Here is a 26,850-nt window from a genome sequence, read left to right as displayed (position 1 = left end):
GCACTATGCCCTTGAGACCAGGTTTTAACTTGGGTGCAGCAGATGGCCCCTGCCCTACAGGCAGCTTTCAGCTACCCTTTGTCCTTGCAAGGGTTTGAAATATATAATTTCCTGTAAGGTTAGAGGAGGTTAGTTTCCAGAAGCTGCCCAAGGTCTCTGGAGTGGCCTGACATTCACAGGGCTCTCAAGAGGGTGTAATGCTGGTCAGAGCATTAGTTTCAGTTACCACAGATGCTCATAACTCCAATTACAAACACAGATTCCTCTGTGTCTCTGGAAGCCAGGGCTTCCAAGCACCGTATCCTAAACTGGTAGCCAAGATGCAGACTTCAACACCGCACCTGCGATTTTTCCATAATACCCACCATGGCTTGTGTGTGTGAGGCACTGAAGTCAATTGGTCAAACAGTAATAGGTGTTCCTAGGACAAAAGGCACTAAGGAATGCAGGAAAATGCTTCATGTTATAACTTGAGTGACAATGTAAACAACCCCTCAAAAGATAGCTGTCATAACAGTAAACTTTCTCCTTGAATTACGCACGTAAGTAGTTCAGAACATAATTCCTTATCACCATATTTATTATTGTTTGATTGTACCCTTCACATGCTGCAGATTCTCAAATTACATATGGGTAATCACATATATATCTGCTCTACCTACCCAACCGAGGTTACTTCATGCTGCGAATTTATATTAAACACTGAACAATAATATAATACTACCTGCCTTTAGAGATAATGCTTTGATGTATTAATAAAAAAGACTTTTCAGTTCTCGTTTATAAGAATTAAGATTAAAGCCATTTGGAGTTCTGAGCGAGATGAGTGCTAGGACCATTGATAAGATGCAGAAGTTAAGGAAGAAAGGTAACACTCAAGACAGATGGTCCAGATCCTTGGCTTGTACAGAGTGACTGCAATGCAAATTGCTGAGTTCCCAGGTGGTGTTACTAGTATTACCTGCTCTCAGCTTATCAACATTACAGGCAGATCCATCTTTAAATCCCACTGTAACCTTATTAGCTGTTTCCTGTTGGAAAAGAGGTTCTGCATATTTCTTCCCTAAAAAAAAAAAAAAAGGAAAGGAAAGGAAAGGAAAGGAAAGGAAAGGAAAGGAAAGGAAAGGAAAGGAAAGGAAAGGAAAGGAAAGGAAAGGAAAGGAAAGGAAAGGAAAGGAAAGGAAAGGAAAGGAAAGGAAAGGAAAGGAAAGGAAAGGAAAGGAAAGGAAAGGAAAGGAAAGGAAAGGAAAGAGAAAAGAAAAGAAAAAAGAAAAGAGAAAAGAGAAAAGAAAACCCACCAACCACGACCACGAACCCCAGACTGCAGAATGTCTGTAACTCATAAACTTTGGAAGAAGCTGTGATGTGCATTCAGTCCAAGAACAACAGCAACAGACCCTCTTGACTTTTTTTCTCTGATTTCAGGAATCATTATTATCATTAAGGTATATCAACATGATTAACATTTCATCATGCCTCAAGACTGTTAGTGAAGAATAATTTATAAAATGTCAGTTAATATAATTAGTGAATATCCACTTTAAAAAAATTGAAGAGGATTAAACATCAAACACCCACTTGTTTCAGCTGCTATTTATTACATGAATATTACTAATGAGAGCTTCCAGGGTGTCTTCTTATATAGAAAGACTTATATAGACTGTAAGAAATGAAAAATCAGTAAATAGTAAGTATAATTCATTTATTTTTGAACTGAACATTTTGAAAAATCCATCTTCTTTTTCTGGAGTTAGACTGAGCCTATATAAGCATAAGATGTGATGTGGTATGATCTAAGTTGGCTCTTTTATGAACTCAGGTGGACCAAAGGCACCTTCCAGACTTTACTATCCTATGATTCTACTACATTTTTGGCTTTTTATTTCATGTGATTAGACAAATAGCAAGTGTTCATGTAACATGTTATCACAAACTAATTTTAACCTGTTTTGATGGTATAATGCTGTTAACAGTGGGGTCACAGTAGTGTGTTTTTCACTACGCTCTTGTCCAGAGCTCTTAACAACATGACTGTGCACTGATCTTAGCAGAACCATGAGGAACAACAAAAAGATTAAAGAATGCAGTTACTTGCATACTAAAAAAGAAAAAATCCTTCCTCACTGTCAAGAGGTGCACCTTTTGTCAAGAAGGTGCCCTACAAAACCGTTTCTCGAGAACATAAACAGCAGTAAATGTGGAAAAGTCAAACTAAAGGTTCTGTTTTACAGTAGCAGCAAAGCTACTCTTCAGACAGCTGGACAGATTTCATCACCCATCCTATGATGGATGTTTTCTTTAATTTTATGAAATAGCTACAATTAACTTAATATCAAAATGGTGAATTCAAAGGCCAAAATTTTAAGAATATTTAAATTTTCTAACTGGTAGGGTGCAGATCTTCAAAGATACTTCAAAGTATTTAACTCTCATTTGCCTCCTGAAACACCTACACACCTCTGATTTAAATTCATCTGATCCTGCCATTCTAACACCAGCTGGCTTCAGAAATGAGAGATTAGTATTGCAAGAGTTGGGCATCCCGCACACCTTGGAACACATGCATCTAAACACACTTACACGATCACAGAGCAGAACAGCTTTACTACTCTAATGAAATGGCTTTGATATCCAAACTAAAATGCTTCCAGAATTTTCCAGAAAAATCAATTTTTTTTTTTCCCAGAAAAAAAATCATAGTTTTCTTTTGGTCCGTTCACTTCCAATGAAAGATGCACCCCATACACAGAAACATACAGAAATCACAGTAAAGTGACTCCTACACGGTAGCTGTACATAAACATTTATTCATCCATATTGGAAGGAAAAAGGAACAGAAAATATTTGACTGTCTTGGTATAGTTGTTATTTTTAGCATTTTGGCTGAGTTCTCTAGTTTCCTTTCCATACATTTTTTTAGAGATGGCAGTGGGGGGTTGATATGCTTCTTCGAAAAAAGATTCTTAGTGTACTGAAATATAGGTTTTTCATTCTGCAGCTCACCTAGCTTCACTTCCAGATACTAAAACAGTATTACCAAGTAATTGTTCCCTATAACACATTATTCTGCTATAGCAGAACTAACACTGGGTATCTGTAGTACTGACACTTCTCCTTTCCTTATCCATGTTACACCACAGAGCAAATGGAAGCCAGACTCGTAGGAACCCTGTAATTACTTGACAGTAATCATTGCCAGCAATAAAGCAGAATTAGCAAAGTGCTAATTAGCACACCACCCAGGACTACAACACTCACGCTTTTTTTACTGTTATTTTTAGCTACAAGCAGGAAAGACGTAAATTGCTCTTTATCAAATAGCATGAAAGTGCTTAGGAAAGTTAGATGTGTGCAGTTATCAGTCTATAAAGCTGGAGCCTGCCCTTCAGCTCTGCAGCGTATATTGCCCCAGGAAGGCTGGAGTGCCTGCTCCCTGGTGGGTCAGGGAACAGGCTCTGTGGCCTAGATGGCAGGAGACACCAAAGCTAACCAAGTACAAACCCTGTTGTCATGTACATGTCTCCAGCAGAACAGCACGAGGTGATGCAGGGTGGCTGGTTCTGCACACGGCAGTGAAATGCAGAACTTCGCACTTTTTAACTTGCTGGCTGAATTTCAGATATTTCTTAATCCTCTAGCAGTTGATGAGAAATCAGTTGGAGAGCTTCAGTTGCCACCTGACTCAGTGAGTCCCTCTGCTCTGGCTCATAGATAGCACTGTCTGCCTGCTCCAACTTCATGCTGGCCTTAGATGGATACAGGAAAGAGGGTTTCTTCACCTGACAGGGCTACTACCTAGAAATATGGAAAGTAAATGGCTAGCTCCCTGCTCAGCCAGACTTCTGGTGGGAAATGAGACATGTCATTAACACCCTTATGCTTCAATTCAAAATGGGGAAAGCTGCCCCTAGGAAGGAAGCTTGCGAGGCCCTCTAGGTTGAAGTGTTCCAAGCACCTGTGGACCACATAGACATTTCCATGAAGTGGTCTCCCCTCCTCTGGGACTTCAATACGTGGTTCTGGATACAGGATAGGAGATTTTTTTTGTGCTTTTAACCCTCTATGGAATTCCTTGATTTCTTTATGTCACAGGAGTGTCTGGCCACAGTTACACACACACACGTCCTTCTTGGAACACATATTTTCTGTGTGAATTATTTAGCTACAATCCTAAACCATGACCTGATTCCTGCTCATTTAGAGAGTGTTCACCAAAAGATCAACAAATAAAACTCCATTCTGTAGTCTGAGTTCATTTTAGTCCAAGGGAGAACTTTAGTGCACTAAAAATGAATAAATAAAAGCTTTTTTATATGTGTATAAAAATGAAATGAGTACTGAAGTGCATGCTTGAAATATTTCCTCTGAACTCTGCAGTGCTGGTAGCACGGCACCCTTGTAGCACTTGGTGCTGGTTCAGCATGCGCTACGTGGAGGCACCCAGTGTCATTTGCAGAATGACAGAAGTAATGTGACTATATCTGAAAAATGAAGTGTTTATGGCTCGTTCAGTTTCAGAATATGTTTCATAATCTTCAGCACTCACAGTGTGCTGCTCATGGGCTTGCAACATGCTCCCTCCAAACAGAAGCTGCTTTGTGCTCGCCGCTGAAGAAGCATGTGCTGTGCGACGTGCCATACTGTAGTTTGGCAGTAGCTGTTAGAAGTAAATTTACAGTGGATTAGGAGATGCAAGGCAACGTGCCTGGCACTGTAATTCTGGAGAGCAATAACTGCTCTGTTTAAAGAAGAGATGAGAGATGGCTCCTCTTCAAAATCTTGGGGATTGAGGTTCAATTTGTTGGGCAAAACATTTCCATTTAGTTTCTGAGCAACAAATGCTGCCCTGCCCCTGAAGGACGTGTGAGGATATGTTCTTCAGCGCGAGGTGTGAGCGCTCCCCTGGCGCAGAGGGCTGTGCTGGCCCCGTGCCAGCTGGAAGGAGCCCCTCTGGATGCAGCGCTGCCTCCAGGACGGGCCAAGCGCCCATCCCCACGTCCCTGTGAGCTCCGCATGGAGCACAATCCTTGGCCTTCACCCTCCTCTCAAGGCCAGGACAAGCCCTGTGCTGAGGACACGGGCTGCTTTTTGTCTGCCCAGTGCTACACTAGGGGGATATGGAGATAAATGCCAAGACAGAAAACTGGTTGTAGAAGTTGGGAAGGAAAAGAAGCAGCACTTCGTTTTCCAAGCCTTTCTAGACTTGACCTGGGATTGAACTTTTAAGATTCTGATTTTTTGTGATGGCTTATTTCACTTTCAGATTTTGGCAGGGACTAGCATCAGATATGCCAGAAGTATGATGAGATAAATTGTTCTCCAGACAGAAACAGAAGCAGAAAGCAGGCAGTTGCCTACAAAAGATGGCCTTTTCTGCAGATTTTACTGTAAAAACTGCTGGCTCCATTTTCAAAAGGAGAAACCTAAATCTGACAGCAAAATCTCAACAAAATGGAATCAAAAGATTTTAAATAAACATTTTAAGAGCCCACATGCTGCTCTGAAATCACTGGTTAAAACTGAACACACGATAAAGGTATTTTGATTTAGAAGTTGGGCTCTATTTTATGACACTTCTTTACTCTGTAGGGGTAGTAAGAAATCCTGGACCCACAGTAGTCTGTGGCATTTACTACTAAGCAGTTGCACCGAGGAATGGAAAATTACTGTTCTTTACTTTCTGCTAGGGCTCTATCTTTAAAGATACATTAACTCAAACAAACTAGTGCCAACTCTACTGATTTACCCACGTTAGAGAATGTGGAGGGAAGGCGAAACTGCTCGAAGTGAAAACTGCAGCTGTGATGCTCCACCAGCTAACTCGGATTTGGGGAACAGAGCTGGGGTTTCCATTAATCTTTTTGAACTCCATACTAAAGCCAATCAGTAAAAGGAGCCTCAAAATCTAGTTTGCAAAGCTACTATTTGTTTAATGTATTTCAAAACGTTTCCTTCATTCATTGTTTACTGATCTGGCCTTTTCTAATCAGGGGCAGAAAAACATATTGAATGCCCATCACCTGCAAGCTAATCCCTTGGAAAACACTTCTTTGGGAAAATGTTTTTATGGTGAATACTTTCAGGGAGTGCTGGAGTTTTAAAGTTTCTCATGATGTTTTGCATTCTTCTTCTAAATGAAGAGGAAAAAACTCATCTGGCTCTCATTTGAATTCTCAGTAGACCTTAAAAAGGAAATTCCAAAAAGAAGTGTATTCCTACACCTAAAATCTGTGAGAACGATGCTGTAAACTTGTCTCAAACCAGTGGGTAAAATCAGAGTAAAGGCTGGTCCTCCATCAGGAGCAGATCCAGTTGTTGCACAGAAAGTCAGAGATCACAGCAGAGGGGCTGATTTTATAAAAGAGACTTTGACAGAAGTCATCTGAGAAGCTTTAAGCATGTATTAAGCATGTGCTAAGCATCTTGTTAAACTGTCTTGCCTGCCTAGCACCCATTTTGTCACCCATGAAAACTATTTACATACAGATTTCTGGACAGAAAGAATGGGAATCACCACGCCTCCAAGCAACTGCATTCACCCCAGATACTGCTTAAGTCCATGGGGAGAAGGAGGCACTTCCATGAAAATATTAATCTTACCTTAAAGGTCTAAAGGAAGTCAAATGCATTGTGCCAGAAAAATCACCTGTTGTTCCTTAGAGACAATACAGCGAATTTAAGATGAACAGGTATAAAAAGCAAGAGACATTTCCAGTGAGAGGAAGTGGAATCTTCTTTGAGACATCTCCTGTCAATGCACTGTGCGAGTTAGGGTTATTAATTTCATCTCTTTGCACCTGCTTTTCTCCATTGGCAGTGATGGTCTGAACTCGTGTTTGTGAAGGGATTTGAGATTTATGTAGGAACATTCCTGTGTAGGTGATCAGTGTTTGCCACAAGTAGCATATCTTTCCTACACAAAGCGTTTCATTCAGTTAGTATTACTTGAGCTCAGAATCCACTAATCTCAAACATAAGCAAGGAAGTAAGTACTGGTGTTACTCACCCCATCTGTATCCTATTCATCAATTCACCCACTCAAAATGCATCAGCTGGTTTCCTTAGGATACACCTCTGTCCCGCTTACCAACTTACGCTGTATTTATGGAGACTGTCCCTACAGCTGATACTATACTTCTTTGTATTCAAGTTTTTAGTATTTTAATCTCATGAACAACTTAAAGCAGTTTTTGAACCCGTCAGAAAAATGCTCTTCTTCTCCTAAAAATGCACTCAGAGCATAAAGCCAGCATATTTAGTCCTAAATTAACATGAAGGAGAAGGCTTGTCTTCCTAAACCTTTCAGAAAACCAAGCATCTCCCCTTTCTCGGTGCCATAAGACCACTGCTCCTAGCGCTGTACCAAGTCAATGGGTCACTCTACAAAACACAGCAGCTAATGGGAGAGCACTCCCGTGGCCAAGCCCCACCAGAGGATTCTTACCACTGATGTGCAGACAATAAAACTGATTTGTGAACACACAGCTATGCACCTTGCTCACTTTATTGGTTTCCTACAGCGGTTATTGATTGCCTTCTTCCCTGTGCTTTCCACCTCTTTCAGTTTAGAAACTTTGGGGAAGAAACTTTTAATAGGAATTTGTTTGTGTCATACCTACTTGGCAGACTGCGCACTCCTATTACACAAATAAACAAGGAGCAGGATGCAGCATCACAGCAGGAGACTTAACTAAAGATCCAAGTGGATTTGGAAAAAAAATTGCCTTAAATGAAAAACTTAGTGTTGGATCTCCTACAAATAGCAAGCTGACTCTTCACAAGTATATATCAGAATATTGGACAGTGCACCAGCTTTGACTAACGCAACTTCATCAGCAGGAAATTGGCCTAGCAATGGTATTTCTCCTCCAACAAGCAGACACACTCTCTGTGATACAGTGTTCCTTCCACACAGATCTGAATTTAGGGTATCCTTCACAGTTGGTATGAAGCCACTGTTTGCTACGAGGTAGTAACCTGTCTTACATCACCCCTCAAATAAATTACCTCTTGCCAAACTGCCAATGTTAGGATGGTTCTTAATTTATATTATGAGATTGTCAGCAGGCAAAACAAGTAGTTCATATTTCCATGCGCAATTTATCAAATTAGCTGTCTTAGCTATTTTTAATGTGTTCATCACAGCAGAAACCAGTGACAGTCTGAGTAAATGCTTTGACTTTAACACAGTCACCTAAAAGAAAAAAATGATGAGTTCTTTTCCCATAGGACTTAAGGACAGAAAAATTTCCAATACTGAGGCCTCTGAAAAGAAAATACCTCAGGAGAATATTGTTGTTAGGTGACACTGAGCAAATACTTAATCAGGAATGATTGAAGCAGACTTTGTATCCTGAGGATTTAATGAGCAGCTTGGAGGAGTTGATGGCCTGAGGCATAGCCTCAGGTCATTAAACTTCAAATGGTTATTAATCCCCAGGAAAAGCTTTCTGTCAAGGTCATTAATGCGGTTATACGGAGGAAACAGAGGGTGTATAGAGGAATTAGCATATACTCTGTTTGCAGGAGAAATGCTTTCAGTAAGCATGGGCAGGTCAGTTCTAGGAAACTGCATGTCTGTTTAACTTTGGGTACCATTTCTAAGCTAAGTTGCTCCTTTGCAGAGTGTTACCACAGGAACTTTATCATTTATTTAACAGTTAAATTAGAGATTCAGCATAACTCCACTGGCTATCAACAGACAGTGGAAGTCTCTCCTGATCAGAAAAGGTATCTTAACATATGTTTTTAGGTTAGACTCTTCTCCTGCTATTGCCTCTTTTTAGAATAAAAACAGGCAAACGGTTGACATATACACTGTTTTGTGGCGAATATAGCACATGACTGAAGATTGAGACTGTAAAGGCGTTAAGATCATTACCCTCTTTTCCTGCCAGTTTTCTAGGATACAAGTCTTCTTCCATCTCACTGACTTCAGCAGCAGAAGTATCTGGAACCAGAAAGAGAACAGTCACTGGTCCCAGCCAAGCTTTGCTGATTGTGCGACGGAGAGACGGCGGCAGCGCCCGGAGCGCCCGGCATGCCTCGATCCCCGGCTGCCGGGAACGGGAAGCGCTGCCCGTCACCGTGACTCGTTGTGAGGGGACACGAGCACACGGTGACATCCCAGCGCGGGCTGACGTCCACCTCCCCGGACATGTTCTTTGTTCTGGGTCCTCGCGACATAGTCACTAGGGCCACAGTGACAGTCACTCCTATTTCTGGTGGACAGATCTCGTGACTTTTTATAACTAGGCTCTAGGTTTAGGCTTTTATTTGCTTATTGAATTTTGTGTAGCCAACAGTCAACACTCAAAGCCAGACCTATTGATTTTTTTTTCCCCCCAGATTCTGCTGCTGGTATATGATTTTACTTAGGCAAATAGCTAAATTATCCCTGTGCATCAGATTTTCCTCCAATAAAAGGGTTATAAACATACCTACCATAACAGATGTTCTGAACCTTAATTAATTAGATCTATTTACAAGAGACCTGAAGATCTCTGGTTCCAAATTGTATTATAATGATCAATGTTGATTTTTAGGGCAATATCACAGACTACAAATGCCTAAAACTGTTCCTCCTGCTCTAACTGAGCTGGGAAAATAGAAAATTGTTAGCAAGATCATTTTGATTATACCCTTGAGGATTATCTAACACCCCAATTACACAGCTGTTCAAATTAAGAGAAAAAATCTTTCTTTATTAAAGACTCTGAGGAGATTTAGAATGTGATGGTTTATTATCTTAAGTAAAAAGAAAGAACAAAAGGACATTTTGACATATTTAATTCTTCTGACAATGTCTGCATTAAACAATCAATCCTTAGAAGTGCATGGTTATTTATTGTGTGATTCAACGCCCTATCGTTCACTGGCATCAGCCAAATGTATCCTCACTAAATGGAATTTATGCAAATGTTATTTCAGTTAAATGTCTCAACCTAGGTGTCAATAACATACTCACCTACGTGAAACCTGAGGGCAAATTCACTGTTGTTTTTTTAGTCTAATTAGTTTCCCGGGAGATATTCATTAAATGAAATCGCTAAACTATTGGAGTAGAAAAAAGTTCATTTACAATGATATTATGAAAAAGATCCCCTTTGTATGATACAACTACATAGCTTTTGCAAGTATTTGAGTCCTTGATTTTGGGGGGCATACAGTGTTTTTATTTAGAAACTGATACTGTGAAACATTTAAGTTACGCTTCTAAAATATAAGTATGACTGATTATTTCGAAAATGAAACTTTCACTTAACATATATATTATACAATGTTCCAAATAGCTAAGGAAGAACTGCACACAAGTAACATTAAAGAAAATTTTATTTGGCAGTTCTGGCTTAGGCAGAAGGTGAAGCCATAAATCAGATAAAATAAGTACGTGGGCACTAAATTATCTTCTGGGCTTGGAAAATTCCACTGATGTTATATTTTTATAGCAGTCTGTTCCTGCAACCTAAGTCCCAACTGAGGGATACATTTAAGCCTTTTTCTGAAGCAGAAAAGATGAATTTACACTTCCACTTTAAGGGAGGGCAGTCACAGATTTAAGCAAGCGCTGCCTTGAATAAGATTGTTTCCTGATCAGGGTTTTCAACAGATCTGTAAATGTCATTGAAATCAGTGTCCCTAAGCAGGTCTAAAGATTATCTGCTTGTTTGCTTTGCTGGATTATACCATAAAGCATGCACACTGTTATTGACACAGAAGTAGATTCGGGAAAAAAAATCCCTCCTGAATTTTCGGGATAATTCCTTACTGTTGGGCTTTCTCTATTTTATTTCCATACATACACTTTCTTTTCTTGGCTCCTCAACTGTTACTTTTTAGGCTTTATTTCTACATCTCTCCCACCAACGACCGGGATAGTTCAGTTGGTCTCTGTCCACATTCATTCCTTCCTTTGCTCCAGTCACTGAGTTATGCTCAACTGCTGCAGTCACAATTCCTTGAATGGATCTTACCCAACACACAACTGGTAAGAACTGGATAATACTTCCCTTTCACTTGCATACTTTGGATTGATAATCACTGTAGCTGTTTCTGGCAAAATGACTAGTTTAAGATGACTGGGTTTGTTTACTTCTTGAAAAGACATCATATTGGAATTTAAAATTAACCGTGGAAAATGAGGCCAAAGTGGACATTGAAAGTTCATCTAATCCATTCTTTGCCCTAACCTGCAGGACTAATATTTACTCTTCCTTAGAGGAATCTGGGATTCAGAACAACTCCAAAAATAAATTCTTCTATACACCTGACCAAACAGGTTGCTTTGGTCTCAGACAAGCCAGGTGACAAATTTACTACTCCACACTAAAGCAGTTGTTTTTGTGACACAGCTCTGGCTCTGTTTTCAGAGGCAGATTTTAACTGAATTGGCCCTCAGTTGCTGCTCCTGGAACACACTGCTTGCTTTTCCAGCCCCGGGATTTAACTGCCTCTGCACTGCCACATCTGTGGCGATTCGGCAGAAACTCGGTAAATCTCTCTGTGTTTTCTGCAAATGTTACCTGACATTCCTCCAGCGTTGGCATCTTAACACCATTTACATTCCTGCTCGCAGAAATGGGGGCATTTTTACAATGTGGCTTTTGACGACTGGCAAGGATTCCTGGGGGGTAACATCACTGCAGACTGCAGACTGGTTAACGCTCACCTCTTCTGATCCCTACCAGAGAGCAGTCCTGCCCAGCAGCCCCAGGCTTCTGGGGATGAGAGGTCTGCACAACTGCGAGCTTTCTGAAGGAAGAGAAACATGCTGGCGAATGAAAGGCTAAGAATATACTTCTAGATGAAACATGAAAATTGCCAATTTCTCAAATAACATTGTTTATTAAACAGTTTCCTGCTGGGGGGGAAACTACGCCACTACAGTGACTAAGATTAACTCATGAGTATCTACGTCATAGCAATGTCACGGATTGTCGTGACTTTCAGCCTACTCCTGACAGAAGGGTATTTGTGTCAGGCAAATACCGCCCTTCTAAACAACCCACGGTTATACTGTACGTGGCATACTGAAGAAAAAGCACACCAGATGAGTCAGAAGTATGTTCTTTTAAATAAAGAAAATCCCAAATTATAATCCTTGTACAACCTACACTAGACATCCTCACTATTGATAATGTAACATGAAGAATGAGTTGCTATTTAATGTGAATGAAAATACCAGAATTCAGCCCTAAAAACTTTTGTGTACAAAGTCTTATGAATGGTTCATGGATAATGATGAGTGATTTTTCTTTGCTTCTGCAAAGAAAAAATGTTCTATCAAATAACACATTTATTTATACATAAGTGTTCATAAAGATTAAGAAGATTTGAAGAACTAAATCTCTCTCTCTGTATATTACCAAGTGCCTATACTTAGATGAGGTCTCTGCAACGCTCCACCTATACAAACAGTAGAAAAGCATTAATTATAATTCCGCTGTCATACTACAGTTTTTCTTCAAACTAAGCATGGCACACAATGCTCTACTTACTCTACTATAATTTTTCTTCAAATTTAATATGAGCCTGAGCGGTACCAGCCCCCGATGACCTTTCAAAACAACACAGAAACTGTTCACCTCCTCACCTCCTTCTTTTCTTTTTCTATTTCCTTTGATTTAAAGTTTGTCCGGTGTGAACTTCTAGTCTTACCCAGCAGCACATAGAAAAGATGACATTTTTTCTCTTCCAAAGCAGACAGGCTTTCAAGCAATGCAATAGGCATACTCCATAAAAACATACTTTTTTCATTTCATTTCACATGCTGGGTGTGTATGTTCATAAAGCAAATTCTTATATTACTACATTATTGTACTAAACGGCGACATATCTGCTTCCTTACTGTTGACTCAGTTTTACACCTCAGTTCACAGACTCTCTTGGTAGTTCACCCTATGTGCAAAGAACAGACCCCAACTAGATTTTTCTGTCCCTCAAATCCAAAAGAGAATAATTTTAGTTTTTAGTTATGTTGTTTTCCATTTTTCATGGTAAGGCCTGTTGCACTGTACTAAAAGTCATTCAGCTTACAGGTGATGATGATATGTTGACATTTTGGCCAGCAAGGGGAGAAATGCAGATGCAAAAGGAACTGTGGAAAGAGGTCTCCCTAGAAAAAGTTGTTATGTATGTGTCTGCCTGGGCGATCAAGTAAAAATGCTCTGCTCCACTCATTTTTAATTACCTCAAGAAACCCATCTCAGAAGTCTCCAAGACTTCACTATGCTTTGAAATGAGAAGACTAAAACATTCTGCTTCATCATTTAGAAGGGATCAGTGCATGGGCATCTGCAGTAGGCATTAAGAGCCTTCCCAAAGGTCAAAAGGATAAGACCTGTGAGCTAAAGTGGCTGATTAAAGTAGGGGCAATAGTAAATGGTGAGATCAGTAGAACCAGTCAGTCTTAACCATAATGATACCAAACCCCGCAAGGCAAATGTGGCTTTCAAAATATGCAAAAATAAGCAAGGATAGTACCACAAAAAAGTCCCAAGAATTTGTAAGATGGATGATGATCCTTAACTAACATACATAAAGTTCATCCTAAACATGATCAGAACCTGCTTCTAAAAAGCATATCCTTTGGCTACAAAGACTTTCAGAGGCTCACTCTATAACATATTACACTCATCTCTTCCTTTGTCCATTTTGGATATTTTTACTAAAATTAAGTATTAAGGGTAAACATTTCATTTGCAATTAGAGCACACTACACTGAGACCAGAGGAACTCTTCCTCCATTTAACTACTTCCTAAAGATGGTCAATTCAAATAGAAAATTGTCCACCTGCAATCAAATTTGGAAATTGTGTTTTATGAAATTTGCCTGTTTTATGAAATCAAGACAAGAAACCTAAGGCAAAGAGGTATCAAAAGCTCTCAAGTTCAGGCTCCTTTATTAAATATGCCCTTAATTTGAAGTATTCTTCTTTAAGATACTTACTAGTTCTTTTGAAAACCACCTTTTTAAATTCTATTTTGAACTTAAATTGCAAGATACTCTCTCCCCAAAGTATTTTGTGACTGTGAAAACATACACAGTGTTTTCCTGAGAATTTCCTCAGTCACACGTATTTCTTCGTGAGTGAATATTCTGCCCCTGAAAAATCTCACCTATCACTCCTCACCCCAAGAGAAGTTACATTTTCAAAAGCACGATTTAACTTCTATCAGTTTTCCGAAGAAATAAGAACGGCATTGCTGTGCTCCTTTATTCAGAAGGGTTATTTTGCTGTCAGTCTAGGAGATGAGCACTGAAGAGGCTTCAGATTAATGCTTGGGTCTTTCAGGTTATGGTGTTTTCTAAAGAGTGCTCGCTAAGGGCATCCTTAGGGAGATAAGGGTATTAGTCACCCAAGATGGTACTTAGCATCTTCTCCTTGAGGAGACTCTTTCTGACATAGATGGATTCTGCAATGACAACCAACACCATGAAAACACAGTAGAAGTCTTATGTGAGAAGTAATAAATATGGGTGCATTTTTATTACTGTTTTCATGCAGACATTTTAAGTTCTGTAATGCAAATCCTAAAGGATGTTCTCCTGAAGATTAACAGTTTGGATCAACCTTTTCAAGCAGCACCAATTGAAGCAGGAGAATAATTATACAGACATGAACACACAAAAAATCCTAAAATAAATTTGGGAGGAAGGTGCCAAGAGATCCAAAAGCATAAGATAAATCCTAAATTATTAACAGTTTGATAGGCTCCATATGCTAAACATTTTAGACACAGTAAAATGATTGATTGATGTGTGTTTTATTAAATAATTGTATTAATTAAGCTGATTTTCAAGATTAAAATTAATTTTAAAGAACAGCTAGTAAGAAACAGTGTCTTTATCTCTGTGTGGTTTCCTTGAATTGCTGGTAACTGAATGGCTGCTGGATAGTTCAAGACCAATTGCAAATCAATGGGAAAACTCCTGCTCATTCATGGTTAATCTTTTTCTTTATAACTGGAAGAATGAAACAGATGTGGGCTGTGATGTTTTCTTAACTGAGCACTGGGAGATGCAGAGGAGAAGGAAGGCTCAACACAGCATTGTCGGACTTCTAAAACTCTTCTTGACTCTATGTGCATTTGAACATCATTTAAAATTTTATAAGCTAGTTTATTTCTCTAATAAATACTATTTAATAAAAAGGTACATAGAATTATTAATACCTTTTACCTGCCATTTTTAGGTTCAATGTACTGATTAAACTTTAGCCATCTTTAAGCTGTATAGTTGTTTGCTGTGCCTGATCATTTCAAACCAACCCTATTGTGGAATATCCACTTGCAGAGCTGATATACATAAAGGATGAACTGACACTATGGCTCTGCTATTTTCCTTACGTCAAGTTATTAAACAATTTTCACTATAATATTTTAACAGATTTCAAGGCAAACCTAAAGATGCATCCCTTTTCTCCTTGACTTCATAAAACAAATTATAGTGCTTCACTTGCTAATTTCCACATAACGCCTGTAATTTTTGCTTGCATTACAACTTATCTGTGCTATGACTTCAGAAGGAAATATGATTTCACCTGTCTTGCTGGGGTGTCCCACCTGCACCCCAGTATACTTTCAGAATCTATTGTCCTCTTTCATTCAGATTTGGCAAGGAAATGCAGATCTCAGAGACTTTAAGTTGTATAAGAGACAGTATGGTTAGAGAAAACCATATAGAGTAGTATTCCAGTAAGAAAAAAGCATTTGTAGAATGATTCATTATCCAGAAGAATCAGAGAGTTGGCAGAAGAGTGTATGTGACTGGATCACCACAACATTGGTACCTTTTCCCCAGAGAAATATTTAAGGGTATGAGACAGATCTGGGGAGTAGTGTGGAATAAGAGAAGCAAGGACTCTGGAAGCAGTGTGCTAGGGGGAAGGAATCTGTTAGGGCATTCAGAATCCAAATCCTTAGGGAACTAGTTGTCATTGATGCCAGTGCTCAGAGAGCAACTTGTTAAGCTCAGTTGTACAATACTCTCTATAGCAGAAATAAAGGTCAGCTACTACTCATCACTGGGCTATGAGCTGCTCCAACTTTTGACAGATCCAGAGTGATTAACTCGAGAAACACATCACTACTGCCTTTGTCACCAGGGTTGCAGGAGTCACTGAGTCACCACGTTGTCCTCACATTCTCATCCCTCCCACTGCTTCCTTCTTTAGAAGCTCCGAGAGAACAAGACAGTAAGGGGCTGCTGCACTGAGTAGGAGCTCTACAGTCTACCTCTGCCCTGAGCTTTGTACGTTCCCAGTTTCTAAAACAGTCAGTTGCAATAAAAGATCCTGGAGGATTTGCTATTTCCTAGTTGTCCTACACATCTTAATAGGTCTCAGCGCAACCTCTCTAGAACAGACAAATAGAAATGAGAAAATAGTCATGTCCATAGAGGAGTAACAAGAAGCCATTCTCTAAATGCACATCAAGTTCAATATCGCTGGAGACTCATCCTCTATTTCACCAACCATATCACAGTCAAACGCTGAACAGAGCTTATCTTCCACAAATGCCAATTAAAAACAAAAACATACTATGCACCTACCAGGGTTTTTTTGTGGTGCGAAGGGAGAAACTTGCACAAGTGTTACTGTTATTTATATTTCATTATAAGCCTCAGCCAAAATTAGAAGCTTATGACAGTCGCAGCTTCTCAAGCGTGCAGCTACAAATAGGCTGTGTCCTTACAGAATTTACACTCTTCACAGACAAATGGAAAAGGAAAGCAGAAGAAACAAAACCATGGAGACTTACGGATGGTCATCCTGCAAAGGCAACAATTTAGCTCTTCTGAGTTAAATGTGGAGTATGTGAGCTCAACCCACGCAGACAGCTAGAGCCCAGGACCTCCTGCCTCCTGCGTGAGTGCTCTAATTCTTAGGTTATTATGCAAAAGGAAGATAAGTCACATCCATCTTCAAATGAGTAAATGGATCCCAACTGGTTGGAGGTGCCAGCATTTATTCCCTATTGTTCTCTGTATTCCCCATGGAAGGGGCAGTTACTTTAATGAGGGAGAATGACTCATCCTTGGGTGGGTGGATGGACTGAGAGGGGGAATGGTCTCCTTCCACGCGTCTTTGGAAGCAGCTGCTTTCCGTTGGACAAGGAATGTAAGCAGCTATGTGAAATGACCTGGATCAGATGTTTAAGCCCAAGTACCAAAAAGCTTGAATTAAGTGGACTGGGTTCTCCAGAAGACACACTGCTTCTCTAGCATATGCCATCTTTTCATGACTTGTTTTCTGACAAATACCATAGTATTGCTAATTATAGTGGGCCTAACTTTCATCTGGAATAAATTAGTGTTGTCTGTACTAGACAGTCACAGAAAATGCACGTAAAACTGCAGGATCCTCGCAAGAAAATGAAGCTCTGTGGTAGGTGGAGCCTTGTTGCTAAGCGGGCCTGTTGGTGAATCTTTTAACCCCAAAGATTAAAAACATGATTGCACATTATGGTCTCTGATTTAGCACAGTAGACAGCCTAGGAAACCACAGTCTAGTAACACTGTCTTTGTCCCTGCTTGCCATCAATGGAAGGCCCTTTTTTTCTTTCCTTTTTTTTTCCAGTTATCCACAAAAATAAAACAGAATAAAACCAGAAAGCAAGCATTTTTTCAAAGGTAGAACATAATTTAATCTTGAAAACAGAGGAGAGAAAAGCGTGGATTTTCTCTGACCGTGGACTTCTTGTAATTTAACTGAAGATAAATATTTAGATAATAAGCAATGGAATATTTAATTGTCAGGAACTATTATATTTAAAGAAAGTGCTAGAGTTATTCAGACTTGTTTTCCTATGTGTGTTGACAACCCATTCCCATCATTTATGGTCTGTATGACATACGAATACTATCACTGTTATAATTTGTAAATTGTTAATATTAGGATTGTAGTGGTCGCTATGCTTTCAGCTCTCTATAAAAAAGACATTTTCTACATCAACATTTGGCTGAACATCCATTACTTTCTCATTCATTTTTTGTACACTTTCCCCTTCTTCTTCTCAGTCTTTATAGTTTATTTTCTTTCTTCCTCTGCTGAATTCCCTACTTGATTTGATCTGGGAAGCTGCATACCTTGCCTGCTCTTGGATGCAGTGATACTTGTGAACCACAAAATACATAAATGAATGAGAAAATGGACAGAGCCAAGAGTAGGAAGATATTTGGTAAATCTAACTATTTGGGACTCAAGTCGTACAGGTAATCAGACACTATTTGAATTTGCAAGTGTTACCTCTCCTGTCCTTTCCCCTAGTGCTTTTAACATTTACTTGTGCCTTAGTTTGCATGAAAATGTAAGATTTCCAAGTCAGGATCACAACTTCTCATACACGGGTAGAGCACCTAAGGGGACAGAATGTTCTTTGAATATTACCATGATTAAGTCAAACCCTGACAAACGTATAACAGATAGGATGGGACTAGAAGATTTGTGTTTCAGGAGCTGTTCTCATTACACTTTCAGAGTTATTCTAATTTTAGGACAACTTTAAAACTTTATGGATCTCAGCTTATCTATGTATAAAATAAATTCTATAAGAATAGTTCAAAAAGGTTATGTGAAGTATTATTAAAATGAATTTGAAATCTTTATATGAAAATCCCTGCATAATATCTAATAAGTAAAACTGTATGGAAAGAATCTCCAATTCGCTCACGAAATAAAACATACTACGTTAAAAAATATCACAAAAAGACTTGGAGAAGAAATACATATATCAGCATATAATGTGTATAACAAACAACTTTATAAGCCTATGTTTATCAAGCTTTGCTGGGTCTTGTTTGTAATCACAGAAACTCCTTCAAAAGGATTCAAGAAATGTTTTTTTTATCATATCAGAAAAATAATTTTACTCAGAGAATAACAAAGTGAAACCACTTTTCCAGAAAAAAAAAACACATGTAAGGCAATGCAGCTCTGATATAATTTTTATATATTCTACTAATCAATAAAATATAGTCACTAGGGCAACGCTGACATCAGAACGTGAAATACGGAGGTCCATCTTACATAAACACATACACATTCCAATATGTTATGTGAACTTTTGCAATCTAGCAGTGACTTCAAGGAAAAATATGTTTTTACAAAAGAACACATATTTTCCCAGGCTTGATAGATTCTTGTGTAAGAGCTTTTATGAGATTTTAGACAAGTTGTATTTTGTTTCGTAGTCTTTGTTCTTGTTCTTTTCTTACTGGAAACAAGGAACTGTTGGGAAAAACTTGCTTTCAATGAAAATTAATTCCCTCTATTAAAGCTACTTCAAATAGTGACAACTGGATGGAGAGACTAAACCCTACCAATGCACTAGAATATAGATCTTGAAAATAGCTGGAATTGTAGATCCTATTCGTATTATGTGGTTCTTGGGGGACGGTCTCAGTAGCAAGACTGTAAGTGAGAACAGATAATTTTTGCACAGCGCCTATGTTCTAATCATATTTGTGTCTAACTTGAAGCTTAATTCTGCTGCCTTTATAAAAGATCTGACAATCCCATTGCACCGAGTGGAACTAATGATAGATTCTGCTGAGGGTGACTTAGAGGTGATACCATCCAGCTCCATCTAATCCCTGATTTTGTATTTAATAAGAACTGAATTTCAGAGTTTACTACCAGAGACTCTCAGTGCAAATGTAGAGTTCTGGTACAGTCTTCACCTTATACTGCAGCAAAATAAAGCCCATGTTTTAAAACAATATAACAAAATAGTGTTCAAAATTCCCTGCCTGTTTGAGCAAAAACCATGGTTAGCACCTGTTACTTTTAGGACACCACCTCATGGCTCCCTACATTACTCCTCATGTGTCACCCACCTAAAGCCCAGTTCGTGTGCTCAGTCACCTGGAGCTGGCAGATATTTTTCTAACTTTGGTGCTATAGCAACCAGGCCTGAGGAAATAAGGCAGAACTAGGGCTGCATGCCGAATTCGGACTGGAAGCTTGGATGAATAATATAAATGTATTTATATTGTCTATATAGTTTAGTGTGTTTATACAGTATAGTGTGTTTATATAGTTGTGAGGGTGTTCAACTGCTGCATTAAAGGCCTGTGGGAATTTTCATTATCAGTACCAAGCTTTCAAGACTACCCTCTGAGAGATGATTTTCAAATACATTTACAAATACATTTTAAAAATGAGCTAGTTTAGCTCTTTCAGCACCCAAGTCTATTGAAAACCTCCCGTTGAGATCTCCCAGTCAGATTTGGGTCAGGGTCTTGATTTTCAGGGGAGATGCTTCATTGCACAACTGCCTGAAATACTCCTGTAACCGCAAACTCGCTGTGTTTTTGCAAAGAGCTGAGACCAAGAAGTGGCATTTTCAGGTATGTATCAGCAACTGGAATCCAAGCAAAATAGTGTCTTCATTCCTCCTTGAGTTCAGTGATGAAAAGGCTGACTATTATGTATGATTACCTCTTCTATTAATTTAGATGTATAAATTAGACATGTTTCTACAGGCCTGTGGAGATCTCAAGCACCGTGTGAGCATTAAATATTAGCATGCATCTGTATTTTGAGCAGAGGCACAGGAGAGGTACACACCACAGTACCTGCATCCATAACATTTGTTCCTTGCCATTGGTATGCATAGGCCTATGTTAAAAATAAGAGGAAAGAGCTACCTAAAAAGGTCATTGGGTAGATGGATGTGCAGCTGTGATAATAAAAGGTCTTCTAAGTGAACTAAATGCTTTGCCCATTTCTGCTCTGCAGCTGTGACCTCCTCTGTGTGTCTCAGCAGGGACACAGAGGAGACCAAAGGGAGGAAGATCGCCTCCGTGTTATCCTCTGGGGATCTGCTAAGAAAGGAGCAAACGTGTTTTGGAGGGTGAATAAGGGCATGCGAGCGGGGCAGGGGGCCCGGCCACGGCAGTGAAGATGGTTTCCGTGCAGGAGCAGGCCGCAGTGAGCACTGTGGGGACGCAGGGGTGACAGCGAGGGGATAGAGAGCGGCCAGGGAAGCTCTGCTAGGACAGGGACACCACCATGCTTGTAGAAGCTCTCTGAGAAGCTAAGCCTCCAAATATTTTCCCAGACTAAAGCAGGTGTGCCAATTCTGTGCCTTTTCCAACTGTAATCTAGTGCCCGTAAGGCCTCCACTCTCATTTGCAATTAAGTAACTTAATTCCAACTCTAAAATGCAGCTATTGCTGTTTTTACCTGCAGGTGGAAGGCCATCTCCACAAAAGTCCCTTCAACCAAACCTCTTCTTGTGTACATAATGTGCACAGACTTAATAGCAGCTTTTATTTTACTCAGTGTGATTACTGAGGCTACTTGCTTTCGAAAGCACCAATAAATCCACAAAGCTGAAGGTAATTAAGGGACAAAACAGTGCGAAGGGCTTGATTTACAAAAGTGTTTGATGCACAAAACCCAGAACAGTCTGGACTCAACCTCAGCCCATCCTGTCTGTCCCTCTATGTAAAAATGTTCTTCACACAATGTCTGATCTTTGCTTGTCAGAATGTGTTCAGTGGATGGAAACTGGGTCTAATGCAACTCCCCTAGCTTTTATCTGCTTAAATCAGAATCCTATTATTATTTTAACTTTACAATTACTTAATTAAAGCAATGCCCTAGCCAAAAAAAATTGCCTGGGTGGCCTGAGTATTATACTGCCATGTTTTTTATGATCTGACCTTTCTGCTGAGTTCAAGAAATCACGCTTGATCACTAGGCCTGGGTGGGAGTTTGGCTTGTGAGGATTATGAGAACGTTATGGGCAAAGCCTACTTGATTTATGCACAATTTTTCACTGAAACTGCAAAACAAGTAGCTGTCAAGTTAATGCCACTTAATGCTGATGGCTTTGGAGGGTCACAGAAAGCCATCCTTTTTATGGGGTAGCAAAAAATCATGATTCTAGGTTAGAGTTATAAATGAATAAGTAAATTATTTACACATTTCATTCAATTGGCCCCTGCTCCAAATTCATTTAGTATCTAACAGTTTTGTTGTTGCCCTATGTCCTGCTTAGAGATTCAATGATAGATCGTAAAATGTTCCACTGCTTGCAGAGCTTCCTGTCTGGTGATTTTTTTTTTAAATTTTATTTTCTGTTTTTAACAATATCTTGGCTTTATCTGATATGAAAACAAGAAGCAGTTCTAGTTCTAGCACATGGCTTGTGTTTGCTGAACACTGTATCATAAAGTACAAATTGATTAAGTTTATCAAAAAATACGATAACGTGCAAGGTATGTATGTATGTAAAATACATTTCAGGATATTTTGCCTGTAAAAAGTAGCCCACTCAGGAGTGCACCTTTGCTCTGGCCACATGAAAGATTTTCCTAGGCAAGGAAGAGACTTAAAGCAAAATTAGAACCTTCATGCTTCCTGCCATATTTAGGAAACCTCGCTGGTGTCACTGGAGCTCAAATGTTATAGAAAGAAGAGTTTAGGTAGACAGGGGTTTGTTAGGTCACAAAATAGTCTTAAGTGAGGTCTAAGCAGCTAGGGAGATCCCCCTGGGCAGGAAGCAGCTCCACGCTGGCTGGGCAACAACAGATCCAAGTGTAGGGACTGCGCTGGTCCCAGCAGAAGTGGTTGGAGCCCAAACTCACTCTGCCTTAGGGACTGACAGCTCACATATCCTGCTAGAAGAGGAATGGATGGGGTCTGCTGCTTCCTGAACAGGCTCTGAACTACCTTCATGCCCTCTACCAAGTGCAAAATTAAAGAAAGTCAGGAAGACGTCACGTCAGATGCAGCTTTGTTAGAAGACAAAGCCAACTGCCAAATGGCAGCTGTGCACTTAATGATTCCAGTGACGGAATGAGTATTTAACTTGGTTTTGTTAACAATATGTACCACATACTTACAGTGCATGTTTTCACCAGCCTTATCTCCCTAAGAGTTCTCTCAGCGAAGAGGACAGTCCCCCTCAGGAACCCTATGACTAAGTGTAGATCTTCTAGAGAAGTCACAGGATTTGCTCCGTGTCATATCGCAGCTCAGCAGCTTATAGAATGGGTATCTGAAAACCTACAGCATGAAAACTGCCCTCCTTGATTAAATCTGCCTAAAAGCAGGAAAAACTCGAATTTAACCAATCAAGAGCAGAACTGGCCACCTTGCCAGAACAGAAGAAAAGTGCTGAGAATAACCAAAACATGTGGTAGTTTAAAAGGAGGATGAGAGTTAACGCAACAGAAAAGATAAATCTAAATTCCTGTAAACTTACAAATCAGAGGTCAACATGTGACCAGCAAAGAGATGTTGTGATAATTGCAAGCATATCCTCAACATATTAAATAGACATGAAAAATGATTATACATATACACCATGACAACAAGTGAGGCCAAAGAACATCAATGGACTGAATGACACCAAAGGGAAATAGCGTCAGAAGATGTTTAGAGGGGTTTATTCCTGGGATATTGTTAAGGTCCTAGGTCCTATCGGCCGGATAAAAATATTTGATAAATATGTGAAGCTTCCTTGGCTTTCAGGGTAATGTAGGACATTTTTCTTTTCTTCCCACTCTATCAATGATACAATCTGGGTGTGATGGCATAGGTACACTGTTTTTTCCTTTTTCCAGGTTTTCTATTTGATCCTTGCAGCACGCGATGGTGTGACCATTAGTAGAGGGCCTTGTGAATAGATTTTGGGGTATAAAATGAAGTAATTCCGTCATCTAAAAAGTTTATTTTCCTCTTTTTCCTTAAAAGAGTAGCAGTGTATTGATTAGTAAGTGTATAACCCCATTCTTGTTTCATCATCAGAAACTGCTGGCACCGATTCCCTGCGACAGGAAAGCAAACGTCTGTAGACACGCTGGGTACGTCACGAGCACTGTGACTGTCAAGCCGTGATGTGAAACTAATTGATTTGAAGGCAAACCTGTACTGTGCTCGGCAGGCCCTTCGTTCCTTACAAATAAAGAAACTCCAGATATTGGGGCTATTTTAGCAACAGCCGCCAGAAGAGAGAGGCACGATCGTCTCAGCACACGCAGCCCCTGTGCCAAGGCGGGATGAGCTATTTCAGAAAGCCCTGCATGCTAAAAACAGCCTTTTCTCCCCTGACAGGAAATCTCAGTTTTTGTCACAAATTCTTTCCTCTCTCTCCAACAGCAGCGCCCGCTGTCAGCCAAATACTGACAGGCTGCACAGGGTCGTATCCATTTCTGCCCATTCCCCTTCAGACTTATTCCCGATTTACCCTCTGCTGTCGGGCACAGGGCACCTCTGGTGAAAGGACTGGGAAGCAGAACCCGCCGCTTCGGCCTCTCTGAGACCAGCAAGAAAGAAGCAAAAATTCGAGAGGGAAGGAAAAGCTTGCACGAGAAGCAGCAGCAAGATGTGTGGGATTGCCCAGCGCAGCACGGTCTCCTTTAAAGGTGCCAGCAAGCCTCACCAGAACAGGATGTCAGGATAATGTAAAGAATCCACTTTTTTTTTTTTTTTTTCATTTGTCCCCGTCATCAGTCCCCATGCCCCCTCCCCCTAAGTAAATGAAATCAATCAGCAGGGATTTCTGTAAAATACATAAAACAGTCATCTTCCAGACTCTACCAGAAGATAAACGGTTCCAGACATTGGACCGCAGCCATTTTCCCACACATGCTACAGTGTTTTGTCATCCATATTGGGCCATAAGAGTGAGTCTTTTTTTTTTTTTTTTCCCCAGTCAACAGCCAATGCTTCTCCTCCTAGCACAGAGCAACTAGTACATTAAAACCATTGCAACGAGAGTCGTTTTATTTCTGCACAGTTTTTAATAGAAAGGTTTCATTCCTAATCTTACAGTCTTTGGGGATCTTGTACATAACTGTCACACAGATCTGCTCTAATATCACCTAATATTGCCACTGCCAGCTAGGGCTTCACAATCCTTCCAGCATCAAAGCACAGCAAACCAAACAAGCCACTGAGCCAAGGGGAGCAGCAAACTCTGAGCAGGGCAAACCTCATCTGAGAACTTTCTAACAAGAAATAACAGGACTGTGCACAACAGCTCGTACTGTTTTTTGTACTCCTTTTCGGGGAAAAATACAAATACACGACAAAAGATGCATCGCAATATGAGTTCACAGTTCATTTTAATGAATTTTCAAGCAAGCCCTTAATAGTCTGCTAACATAAAATGCACCCTGGAAAGAACCATGGGGTTTTCTCTTTATTAAGAAATGTGCAACAAAATTCTATCCTTAATTAAAACAAGAGTAATTTTATTAATGGCAGTAGACTTAAACCTGACTTACCTCAATGTAAGTGAGGGTAGAATTTAGCCCCGGGCTGTTTATATGCTGTAGTTCCAGTTAGTTTAGATCTATTTGGGTGGGAACATCTTTTCCCTTTCCAGAAAAAATATTCTTGCCCACCCCTTTTCACCTCATATGAGGCCAAAGCATGCTTTTTGTTTTAAGATATTTTTCAGAAAGGTTACAAACAAATCCTAGCCTCCACAGGAGATAACCTTACTAAACAAAACCACCCTCTGAAGTGATGGACACCAGCAGTTTTAAAGTTTGTTTACAAGTTTTCTAAACAAGCCACCTCAAACAGATAAGCTTATTTACGTCTTAAAAATAAATAAAACCTCTAAGTAAAAGCTATGTAATAAAAGCAATACTTATGCTTGTTTTCAAAGCTGCAAAGTGCTCCCAAACAGTACTAGCTGCTGTATTAAACATCACTGCTACAGTAGAGAAACTTACTGTCTACAGATATCCTTAGGCTTCACTGTACCTTTGAACCAAAATCACTCTCTTCTGTCCTTCATTTTCTGGTTTCTTGCACTGTGAGGCTCAGATGCTGACAGATGGCTCCTCCGTCACCGAGAGCCGCTTCCGCCGCGGTATCTGTGCCAGCTAATACTTCCACGATGCTTAGCTGTTGTCTCTGGAGCTGTGCTCTACATCATTTCTAGTCTGATCAATGCTCTGCTTGGTTTTAGGTTGGCTTCTAGTCCCGCCTCCTGCTCTTGAAGAAACGAAAACTCACAGCTGGATTTTCTATAAATCATCCCTTTTAGCAGTGGCTGAGCAAGTATGGCAAATGCTACAGCTAAGACCTACTGCTGTATTTGAAACTTCAAAAACAATCCCTCATCTTAATGATGCACACATGAAAGTTGATCATGTACTAAAATCACTAATTCTGAAAAATAGCGGCCAGATAATTGTGACCTTCAGGGCTTAGAAGCTGATTAATGTAACGCAAAGCTCATCTCTATTCCACAGGGAGAGCAGGGTAAAACATATTGCCTTAGTGGATTGTTTTATATAATATTTTGCTTTGAAAAGAGGCTTGTCATTCTTACAAAGAAAAAACAGTATTTACAATATAGACCTTTTTTGATGGACTAACTCAGAACACATACATTCGGGCTAGCAGCCCTTAGCTAGAGAGTGCCTTTACTATCAATCTTTTGAAGTGTAGGCAGGAAATACTTTTATTTTCTGTACAGCGCTGAATGCACTATACTGCCCTGAACTCATTATTGTGTTTAACAAGGAATAAATGCAAGGTGGTACCATAAAAATAGCAGGACGAACTTTGTTCCCATGAACACGGCACGGCAGAGCTGAGTTTCTGTGAACCGTGCAATGTTTTAATCCTCCACCCTCTAGACTGTGCTGCAGAAATTAAGAACTACCAGGCAACACCTGGATGCAGCTGGAATGAGCTGTTAAATCCAGAGGTTCTCGGATTTTTCTAGAGCGAGAGTCACATCCAGCAGAAAGTGTCAGAACGGCTCTGTGTCCTCCGCCTGATGATTAAAGCGGTCGCCTTTCTCATTCATGACCGATCGTGTTCCTGAGGCAGACGCAGCCCCCAGCCGCTGTCTCAGGCTCGCTTAGTGGTG

General features: G+C 39.9%; 1 protein-coding gene across 3 annotated transcripts in view; it reads right to left on the bottom strand.

Moving 5' to 3' along the window:
• Positions 1 to 26,850, bottom strand: part of STARD13 (StAR related lipid transfer domain containing 13) — a 138,745-nt gene that overhangs the window by 45,847 nt on the left and 66,048 nt on the right. The window contains exon 1 of one of the 3 annotated variants that reach the window (XM_010220806.2): positions 8,882 to 8,921. The exons of the other annotated variants lie outside the window; for them this stretch is intronic. The gene's annotated coding sequence lies outside the window, so the exon portion shown is untranslated. Of the gene's footprint in view, positions 1 to 8,881; positions 8,922 to 26,850 lie in introns of those variants that run through there. 3 annotated transcript variants of the gene reach the window in all.

Source organism: Tinamus guttatus, unplaced genomic scaffold (genome assembly GCF_059628265.1).
Source record: "Tinamus guttatus ecotype Peru unplaced genomic scaffold, ASM5962826v1 Tinamus_guttatus_pri_ptg000150l, whole genome shotgun sequence".
Classification (NCBI taxonomy): Eukaryota; Metazoa; Chordata; class Aves; order Tinamiformes; family Tinamidae; genus Tinamus; species Tinamus guttatus.
This window is presented reverse-complemented; position numbering and strand designations above follow the sequence as displayed.